Raw genomic sequence first — 11248 nt, forward strand, 5'->3', positions numbered from 1 at the left:
TTAACTTGTCCCTGTACCTTTTACCACATTTGACAACTGGTGCGTCAGTCAGCAGCAGCTCTAATTCCCGATACCAACATAAACTCCTTACCCCCATCCCAGTGAAAAAGATTAGCAACACTGTATCCAATGACAAGCTAGTTGGCATCATTCCAGGGAATCTATAGGGATTTCTCTGTGTCTTTGCTCTTTTTACAATTGCACAACAAAAACACTATATTTGTTGCTGACAGAAATTCAAACAATCTTTATAAAATCATAAAAAAAACAGCCTCCTGTCTGGACTGCAGCCAGTCCACACAGTTTTACCTTAGCTTGCATTTAAATTTCAGATATCTGTTGCCATGTTTCTCCTGACCTGTCCTCTTTTAAGTGAAATTAAAGAGGCAGTATAACTTTTATAAAACAAATATTTTTTTTTACATATTTGTTGAAACAGTCATTGTGTTGTGACAGTGTGGGATGAGATAATTTGTGAAAAAAATATTTCCTCTGCCTTCTCCCAGTGCTATCTAGAAGCAACCAATCAGAGGTAGGAGACGGCGGGTTTTAGCGCTGTCGATCACAATCTCATGTGGGTGCTCATCCTCCCTCCCCCTTTCTCTGCTATGCTGCAACTAGCATTGCACAGAGCTGTGCAGGTTCAAACTGTGAATGCTCAGTTTAGTTAGCATAGCTACCAATGACGGCAGATAAACAGTTTCTTGTAATAATAAGTTGTTTCTCCACCATTAGCACATTTAGCAGTGAGTGAATGAAGTTGATTAACAGCACTAAGACCCTCCTCCTGGTTCTGATTGGTTGTTTTTGGTCAGAACAGCGCATCACTTTAGCTAACAATAGTAGTTCAGGGAGGAGGTGGAGGAGATTGATTTTTTTCACAGATTATCTGTTTCATAGCAAACTGTCACAACATTGTGACAACTTTAACAAATATGGAGATAGACTCAAGAAACTGTAACAGTAGTTGCGCAGGGGGGCCCAATTTAATTTTTTGTCATGGGGCCCAAGATTTCTGGCAGTGCCCCTGCCCATAGATATTGAGCTTATGTTTGGACATTTTCCTCTATTGTCTGCGTAACTACTAGAAGAATTCTTAAGTTGAAAACAAAAACTTCAACACAGATGTACAACTTTATTCAACCAAACGTTTACAAAACTGCCAAGTAAATTAGCACTTCAGAATTTATCCCGAAAAACAGTTTAGGGGATGCCAAGTGCGTGACATGTTTTCAAAGTTGGTAAAAGGGCTAAATGAAAAATCAGGTTGGCTACTAGCACATTAGCCAATTAGCCAAAGTATGTCCACCACTGTTCTTCATGGAAATGCCATTTTTGTCATAGCTCTACGCTTTAATATATGTTTGTCTTTGTCTGAAAAATAAGATTGTTGTAAAATATTTTTTTTGTTTTTGTTTTTTCCAACATAACACTAGTAGATATACTATGGAGAGCCTGTTTCACCCCAAAGTGGACACAGTTCATTAGGCAATGAGGGAGAGCACTTAGATTAATAATAATCATAGATATTATTGTAATGCCCTTTATATCTTGAGATGTCAAAGGGGTATAGTACATAGCAAATTATAGTCACTGTACTGTTGCAAAGTGAGTCCTGCACCTTTATTGAAAGGGATTCTGATCTGCCACAATGTCCCTTTGGTGCTTCCTTCATATGTGCAGTGACACCAGGATGTGTTATTGTTTCAGAAAATGATCAGTTACCCATCAGCCCTGCTCATTTTAAATTAAGGGTTTTATCATTTCTTTCAAGTCACTCTTCAGCTGAATATAACTTGCATGTGAATTTTGGTTGGAATTTACTGTATTGACGGTGTGAAATGCTGATACTGCAGTTGACTGCAGCATGATGTAATATGCAAACGGGAGAAAAAAAACCCTGCATTTCAGAAAAAGTTCAAATGAGAGCTCATGTAGTGAAGGACGCTTTGTGCAATGTCTACATCTGCAGACTCTGATCCAGTTGTTTCATGACTTATGATGTTTTATCATGTTGGATCAAATGTCAGAGTCACTTTGTCCAGTAAATTTATCTTCGTGCCTTCCACTGTTCAAATTGGTTACAAAACCATTCCAGATTGGAGCATTTAGTTGCATCTTCCTCTACCTGCAGTGTTTCTGAAAACCTTTGTAGTGTCACGTGATAAAAACACATTGTCAGAAGGATCTTTGTGAAGGCCTGGTGTTGTTTTTCCTGAGTGCATTAGCCAGTGGCAGTGTGGGGAACACTGGTCTTTTTATAACTACATTACCAGCTCCTGCATTTTTTTCCCTCAACAAATACCAGATTCTGGTAAAGAAAAGCAGCTGTGGGCGGCAGAGAAAGCCGAAGTGTCTCTTCAGTGTTGCTAGAATTGGCTGCTAACACGGAGCAGCAGGCAGTGGACTGAAATGAAGACGACAGTGTTTTGGCAGATTGCCTCGGACTGTATGTTGCAAAGCAGGAAGTGTAACACTGAGAGTACAGGAAGTGACTGATATGGAGCTGTGCTCCCCTTTTTATGTCCAGCAGCATTATAGAGTTTAAGCCGTTGACTTTCAGACAGAACCTGTTCTTTCTGTCTGGTGGAATAAAGAATGATAAATACAGAGCATCCAGACAGACTTGGGACCAGTGAAGTATTCGACAACGGAGGGCAACCGAAGCACCGAACTCATTTATGGTCAATGTGGGGGGAATTTCAGAGGGAAAAAATGGGAAGTGGTGATGACAACAAGGTCAGAGCAGAAACAATGACATAATGTAACTGAAGATCTGCTGTGGATCATCTGAAGAGCTTTTTCTCGAACATTTGAAGCAAATGTTTACATGTTTTGAGATGTCAAAATGTGGATAAAGAAAAACTGATGAATAATGTGGCCCGTTACACATTTAAAGTGCTTGTTTGTTTTCGTGTCTGTTTTCTGAGGAGCACAGATTGACGTTTTTGTCTGAAAATTGCAAATTTTAGCAGCAAAGTTGGCAAGTTGGTAACAGTGTGGTGACTATTTTGTGTGCATGTGCAGATGGGGAAAAAAATAGGGGTATAGTACATAGCAACTATACCAGTGGGCTAAATGGGGTTTTTTATCAGTGCACCTCCAAAAGTACATACATTTTATATTGATTTGTGTGAACATGCTTTCATGAGTAATAGCCATCTCAAGCTAACTTGTAGTTATATAGTGAGAATTGCATGCTGCATGTCTGATATGTTGCCATGCGACACACTGGCGACCTGTCCAGGGTGTACCCCATCTCTCGCCTGGAACGTTAGCTGCAGATAGGCACCAGCAACCCTCCCAACCCTACTAGGGACAAGCGTGTATAGAAAATGGATGGATGGATTTCTGATATGGGCTCCAAAATAAAAAACTAAAAACAATATGACTGCATAAATAAATTATACATACTAGTAAAATAATTAAAATTAAAATTGTTACAATATGACAAAATGAGAACTTACTTTCAAAGTGGACTATGACGAAGTAATATAATTTCTTGCGAGTATATTGTTTTCATGATTGTTTGGAGATCGATCTGGAACTGAATGCTGAATAACTGCACAGTCCTTTCTCTAAGTTATTTTAAACATGTTTTTAAACTGATAAACAACAAATCAACACAACTAAAGGTTTTTACCTTATTCATTTCTACATTTCTTGTTGACTTGTTGATACATTGGCCCCATTTACTTAATGTTTGGGAGATTGGAGATTACTTTTTTCCACATTTTGTTGTTAGTCTGTAATACAGAAAATCTATTTTTCCCTTAATTCTACATTCTGCTCCCAAAAGGTTCTCATTGAGTTGCTTCTCCAGCTTTTCAGAAAGCCAGACCCATGGTTGACAGTGCAGGTCATAACACAAACAAGCATGAAATCTTAGGAGTTGAAAACATGAGGCATTATAAAACTTCTTGGACTCATTATGTCCTATATATTTTATATATCGGATTTTACAGAGAGAGAACATGCTGAATGCTACATTCAGCATGTTTTTATTTCTGTAAATTTTAATAAGGCTCTACAACTACTTGAAAACCTAAGATTTATTTAATTAATTTCAAATATTACAAAAGACCAACGGAAATAGTTTGGTATTTCAGCAATGTTATGCCGAAATGTGCTGACTTGACAGTTGTGCAGTAGATGGTTAATCCAGAAAACCCTAATGTTAAAGAAAGCTGACTGTTTATTGAATTGAGTCCATGCTTATCAATAGAAAGTTGAGTGGAAGGAAAGTGTTGCAGAAAACTCTTAATTAGTTGGATTAAAGTAATAAATGTTATTTTAATTTGCTAAGATGCACCTTAGCAATGATGCACCACCTTTTAGTTTAATAACAACTGTGTCTCACTTTCAGATATGTGTTTTCTTTTTTTGGCACCTAAAGTATGTTTCATTTTGAAACATCAATTTTTTTGTGCATTTGTAGCTAGATCTACAAAACTGTAGTTACAATTTCCATTTAAAATTCAATTACAGATGTATCTACAAAACAACAATGGTTCCCATGTACATTATTAATTTTGACTGAATTATTCTCTACTTTTTTTATCAAGTATGTTCTGTTTTTACATCAGGCCCTTTTTTTTTTTTTTTTTTTTTTTTTTTTTTTTTTCTAAACGCCTGTTTTAATCTTCAGCCCCTTAGTAAGCACGCCTCCCCCTCCAACAGGCAGGGAACTGAAAAAGAGGAAGTGGTGCGCAGCATATATAAAGTGGCTGCTGAAGTGACAGTTCTTTCAAAGTGTATGCTGTGAGATTAGAGAAAGAGGAATCAGGAAATTCTGCAACTCTGAGTGCCGTTCTAAAACTTGTTGGATTCAGCTAACTTTTGCCTCTTTCCATTTTCAGCTGCATATGGCTGCTGTTCGCCTTTTGCCTTTTTCTGCGGAATGAACTGAGGTGCTTCTTCTGCTGTCTTCTGAACATACTGGTTATTCTTCTATGGACTCAGATTGAGTAAGTTACCTTAATTTCCTTCCATTGTCACATGGTCAGTCATTTGTAAATGCAAAAACGAGCTTGCAAACATAGCAACTTTTTTGTAACTCGTGCCCAACTGTGTGTTGCAGTAGTGTGAAGAGCTGAGCTCAGATCTGTACTCCCAGAGTTACCAAGCATTCTTGCTCCAGTCTGGTACTTGGAGAGTTGCGTTGACATAATTTGCACTGCAGGTTCAGTTTTAGTCTAATAATGGAGCTTTCATTTAAAAGCCAAATCTCTGCGCTGTGAGAAGGAGCTATTTAAGAGAAGCACTCCCAGAAGACAGGCCTGCAGAAGTCATTCAGCAGGAACAAGTGAAGTTTAACAAAATTTACATTTTTTTATTTTGGTGTATTTTCCGCAAAAAATAAAAGCAAACTCTGTGACTTTCTCTTCACAAACCCTGTGACTTTCTTCACTTCAGCACGCTCTTCATCAATTGGATTTCTGTGACATTTCACCTTTTTTTTAGTCTGCTGTTCATCTAAGCCTGTCACAATAAGAAATAAATTAATTAATTGCATTATAAATTAAAACGAGCATAATCATTTCCATTTGGACATCAGTCATTAAAGAGTTGCTTCTCTTTTAAATTTGTTGAAAAGTCATCGTTTTGGGAAATGCTGCAGACATTTGACATCCAGTACGAAATGGTTAGCTTGCACTAACTGCCTGTCTGAGCTGAATGATTATTTTCCCTGTCTAAGCTGAATGATTATTATTTTTTGAACTGCAATTTTGGTTACAGAGATGTAAAATATTTTCCATTTAGAATTTTAAATATTCTTTTTAGAAAACAATGTTTGGTCTGTGAGAGGGTGTACTTGCATAAATATGCCATTATTAGTATCATTATATTGGTTGAAAATGCTTTAAATGACAATGTTATCATTTATTTCAACTTCTGGGAGCATATATCGACCAGCAAAGATTGTCCTCACAGTCCTAAATTAATCAGTTTAACTTAAATGTTTTCACCAAGTGAAAAACATTCCAACTCTTTATCTTTAATTCTGCTAAATAAAGCTTTAAAGCGATACTTAGTGCTGTTTGATTACCCTGCTGAACAATAATACTTGGTGCAAAAGAAGGAATAGAGGCCAGGCTGCCATTTCCTCTGAGAGCTTTCAGAACAAGTAGCTGTTTTATTAGTGTCATAATGGCTAGTTGTATTTAAGTGCACATACGCCATAGACAGCATGTCTGGTTGTATTTGAGAATTGCTTTCATGAGTCATTTTAAGAAGTGAAACGAGGAGTGTGATATGTGATGTAAACGGTCCACATGATGCAACCGTTCAATGCTTGATTTTAAATGTCCAAATACAACAATGGACACCACCCATAAGAAGATTTGTTTTAAAAAGCTTAAGGATTAGAGTAACTCAGTAAGGTGTAACACAATCTCCCAATTCAAATGTCACAATGTTTCTAGAGGGATCCAGTCACTCCGGGAGTATGAGGTACCTTTGATATGGACTGTTGGGTCCCTGTATGACCAGAGTCTGGTCCGCATTGCTGGCAGTAAGTCGGGCTTCTTTCCAGTGAGAGTTGGACTCCACCAAGGCTGCCCTTTATCATCTATTCTGTTCATTACTTTCATGGACAGAATTTCTAGGTGCAGCCAAAGAGTTCAAGGCTGCTCCTTTACATTGAGAGAAGCCAGTTGAAGTGGCTTGGGCATCTGGTTAGGATGCCTCCTGGACGCCTCCCTGGTGAGGTGTTCCAGGCACGTCCCACTGGGAGGAGGCCCCTAGGAAGACCCAGGACACGCTGGAGGGATTATATTTCTTGGCTGGCCTGGGAACGCCATAGGATTCCCCCAGAGGAGCTGGAACAAGTTGCTAGGGAGAGGGAAGTCTGGGCCTCCCTTCTTAGGCCGTTACCCCCGCAACCCGACCCCGAATGAATGGAAGAAGATGGATGGATAAATGGATGGATGGGATCCAGTCACTGTCTGCACATGAATTTATCTGTAGAAGGAAGTATAAGATATTATGATTCCCAGATGTGCATGTGTGTGTGTTATACTTCATATCTAATTGTCCTGATAATTTAGACTCTTATTTTGAAGAATTGAAGTAGTTCTTGAGTTGGGATGTTGTGTTGCCACAGTTGGCTGATAAAGGTTTCTTGTTAGGCCTGTGGACAACAATTGACATGTTCTTTGCTAATCGCTAACTGTACAAAAGTTGGCATAGAAAGCATTTCGTAAATTCCTGTAGTGGCTAAACTAAAAGACTATTCAAAGATTTTAAGGGATCTGGACTCTAGCTTAAAAATGTTACACTTGAACTAATTAAAGTTGAAGTGTGGATGCTATGTTATGCTGAACAGGCAACACAGCTTGAGATTTATGAGCCTCTATTATGGACCACTGCTTCCAGTCAATGAGTAAAATATGTGGATAAAGATCCTTTTGAAAAACATAACTGTCTATTTTAATAGTTCAAACCCAAAGTATACTTTAAGAATTAATTCTCACAGTAGAGAATTAGACTATTTTACAACCCTAGACTATTTTACAAGCTAATGCCTACACTCTTTCTTATTTCCACTCTTGAAGGTTCAACAGCGGTAAGGAAAATTAATAGTGCTACTAGATTGGCTACTTTACAAACACCAGCCAATAACATTTCAACTAGCTTTGCTATTTGTGCTTCCTGAACTGGATTTTCTTTCAAATATTTTAGATAAGGGGGAAAAACAAATAATTAGATTTTTTTGTGAAGAATCTGAAGTCACATTCAACAGAAAAATCTGTCGGCAGTGTCCAGTTTGCCAAAATAAAACTGGAAATTGGTAGTTTTTTAAAAACTATTTTGGAATATTTTGAACTAATTATAGATTTAAGACAAAGTTTGTAATTTGTTAATTTATTTACAGAAACAAAAAATTTGGGATCATTAGATATTCCAAAATCCTTGCTAATATCTCATGAACTTAAGACGATATATCATCTGATTTGAGCTTGATATTTAATTTCACCTAAGATCAGAATTGATCACAATTTCTCTTTTACTTTATTCAAAGTAATTAGTCAGTAATCTGCTTTTCTACTAAGCTTGTATATTTGCAAACTCGGATGCAATCAGTCCTTCTGAAAGCTAACAGGATGACCCAACCCAAAAGTTGTGGGTTTCATACCAGTTTCCTCCTGGCCAAGGAACTAAGACTAGAAAAGCATTCTAGAAATTCAGTCCAATTCAAGTCAGTATCCATACCCGTTGGAGAGTTCTTTTGACTTATTTTACTTTGACATTTTCCTTCAAGATTGAAATGAACTTCTGCTACCCCTAACAGCTTGATATTTTCAGGGTATTTTTTATTTTTTATTTTTTCAGTTATAATTCTAATGTGTGCAATAGATTTTCGTTCCCTTTTCAGATCTGGTTCTCTTCTTGCATAAGCGCATTGTTGCTTCATAAGGACATTGCAGTTGAGTCTAACTCAGTACAAGCTTCTAGAAAATCTTATCTGCAAAGAAAAGGACACAGTTCACATCTATTGCTGTGTTTTGTTGGCTGCATGGCAGTCAGTTATGTAGGTTTTGCATCCTAGCATAAGAAACTGTTCAACATTACCCTGCTCGATCGAGTACTAAAGTAACAGCAACTGCTGAATGGTAAAACTGAGGTGTGAGTGAGTTCACACACACACCACAGGATGTTAGCTTAGCCACTCAGCACAGTTTCTGCACAGCCTCTGACACATTCATCACGTTCCTGGACGGCATTCAGAGCATCTACATCTACAGTTTCCCAGAATTCAAGTTGACAGTCAGTCTGAGCATTCTGTTTGATCACCAACATGCCTGTTTGGTTGCTGTACAACATTAGTAGAAGTGAACTATAATGAAGGGCTGTGTGAGGTTTGGATCGGTTCGTCTTTGGCCTTTGAAGGCATCTGTGGAGGAAGCGTGATAAGAGGTTTTCCGTCATTGGGACACCTTTAAAAAATCCACCAAAATCCTACATCCTGTCACCTAGTTGAGCAGCGTTGTGTGTGTACAAAGTCAATTTAGCAATGCTAACAGCATCCTGCAGTAAAAGACAACAAATTGTATTGGTTGCATTAAGCTGCCAAAAAAACAAAGGAATCAATCCACAGAGAGTTCCAACAGTAAAGCATACTTTTTAATTTAAGAATGTTTCCAAGCTAATTGTCTAAAAGTTAGATTTGTTTTTATGCTCAAATCTTTACACAGAATACCCAATCATGACAACGGGAATACTGTGTATATGTGTTTTGTAAAATATTTGAAAATATGTTGGAGACTAAAAATAATGGAAGAAATGACGCGCAAAAGTACTCACTGTTTTTACTCAACACTTTGGTCATGCACTCTTGGCAGCACTAACAGCCTTCGAGTTTTCTTGAATAACTGCCAACAAATCTTTTGTCCATTCCTCTTTGCTGGACCATTTTAAGCTCCATCAGGTTGGGTCAATGCACAGCCATTTTCAGATCTCTCCAGAGATGTTCAATTGGATTCAATTATAGGTTCTGGCTCGGCCACACAGGAACATTCCCAGAGTTGCCCTGAATTTTTTCCCTTCGTGGCTTCCCTTCTTGGCTTTGAGTCATTCAGATAAGACAAACCATTGCAACATGTCAGAATTTACACTCTGAAAAGTGTTTTTGGGCTGTAGTTCATATTATGGACTTATTTATATTAATCTCACTTAATTCTTTTGCTTTAGTTATGACAACTTACTTTTTGGTGTTGAATTAACTTAAAGGGTACAAATTTTTAATTTAAAGAAACTTTTTACTTTGACTTTACTTGAAACAATTAAGTTCAATGCTGCATTGCTATCCTATGACTGACGCCATGATGCAGGCTTCACTAGGGACAGATCCTGTACCAAACAGGTGCTGTGGTGGCACAGGGGTAGAGCACAAATCGCATAAGGAGATCTTAGTCCTTGACATGCCCATCGGAAGTTCAGTTCCAGCCTGATGACTAACTCCTGTATTCTCAGATAAAGGCTGCCTGAGCCAAAAAAAAAACAAACCTTTTTAATAAAGATCCTGTATTAGTTTACTACTTTGTTTGAAGTAAACTAAGTAATTTGAGTAAGGCTGACCTAAATTTGTCAAGTTAAACCAACTTAATAAATGAAGTTGGATAAACTTATTTGAATTGCTTACCAATTAAAGCAATTCAATTAAGTTGGTCCAACTATTTTCTTTTCACTGTAAGAGGTTTTTTTCCAGATGCCTGGTTTTCTCTACCCACAAACGCTGAACATTCATGTCTTTGTCTCAGCAGATCAGAGAATTAGAATTTTCATGGATTTAGCATTCTTCAGGTTCCTTTAGGTAACTTCAGGTGAGCCGTTCACTAAGAAACGGCTAACTAAGTCTGTACAGAGCGAAGCTGGAGTTCTGACAGTGTCCATCAGGTTGTTGGTCTCCTCACTGGCTCCTTCTAGTCCTGGTTCCAAACTGTTTCCATAGATAATCAAGACAACTTTGCTCATCGGAACTTTCAAAGCAGCAAACGTTTTTTTTTGTTTGTTTGGTTTTTTTTTCTACCAGTCCCCAGATTGATCCTTTGACTTCATATTTGGTTTTTGCTCAGATTGTAGACTGACACTTTATCTAGACATGTGTCTGCCTTTCCAAATCCTCCCGAATCAGTATGTGGACTTTAGTTGACGAGTAGAAACATTTCAAGGATGATGAGCTCAACTTTGAGCTTCAAGGCAAAGACTGTGAATACTGGTGTACATGTCACTTCTTGGTAATTTTTTTTTAACTAAAAGGAATTACATTGTCTTTATGGAGTGTTTTGGTTAGAGTTTTAAGGTAAATTGTGAATTTAATCCATCTTGGAAAATGTCTGTAAAAGAAGTTGGAAAAAGTGAAGAGCTGTGAATATTTTCATGACTAGATGTGTTGGTCATTTTAATACTTTGCTATGCCATTCTGTTTTTTTTTTTCATTTGATAAAAAACTTTATGGACATGAAATGCTGTCACAGTGGAATACCTCTTAAAAATCTGTAAATAGGAGAATTTAGGGTTCCACAAATAGATGAATTTGTGAATACTGAACCTCAAACAGGCGAGGATTCACTGTACTGGTACTGTTAGTTTTGTTTTGATTTGAGTCAAAACTGTAATATTTTACTTTATAAAGCTTAAACTGTGATAAGCATTAAGATACATGAATAGAGTGGAATACAAACTTTTCACACAAAAAATATTAAATTAATTTGAGACCATTTTATGACCACGTGTCTCTATAATT

The 11248-nt window shown here is 37.4% G+C and overlaps 1 protein-coding gene across 2 annotated transcripts in view; it reads left to right on the plus strand.

The window, feature by feature from the left end:
* The first annotated feature begins 4742 nt into the window (after nucleotides 1-4742).
* The window catches only part of wipf1b (WAS/WASL interacting protein family, member 1b), a 33065-nt gene continuing 26559 nt past the window's right edge, over nucleotides 4743-11248 (plus strand). Inside the window, exon 1 of one of the 2 annotated variants that reach the window (XM_015020984.1) lies at nucleotides 4743-4967. The gene's annotated coding sequence lies outside the window, so the exon portion shown is untranslated. The remainder of the gene's footprint in view (nucleotides 4968-11248) is intronic. The other variant, XM_015020983.1, reaches the window with a different exon arrangement.

Source organism: Poecilia latipinna, unplaced genomic scaffold (assembly GCF_001443285.1).
Source record: "Poecilia latipinna isolate Pla-1442-1.1 unplaced genomic scaffold, P_latipinna-1.0 Scaffold2696, whole genome shotgun sequence".
Taxonomy (NCBI): domain Eukaryota; kingdom Metazoa; phylum Chordata; class Actinopteri; order Cyprinodontiformes; family Poeciliidae; genus Poecilia; species Poecilia latipinna.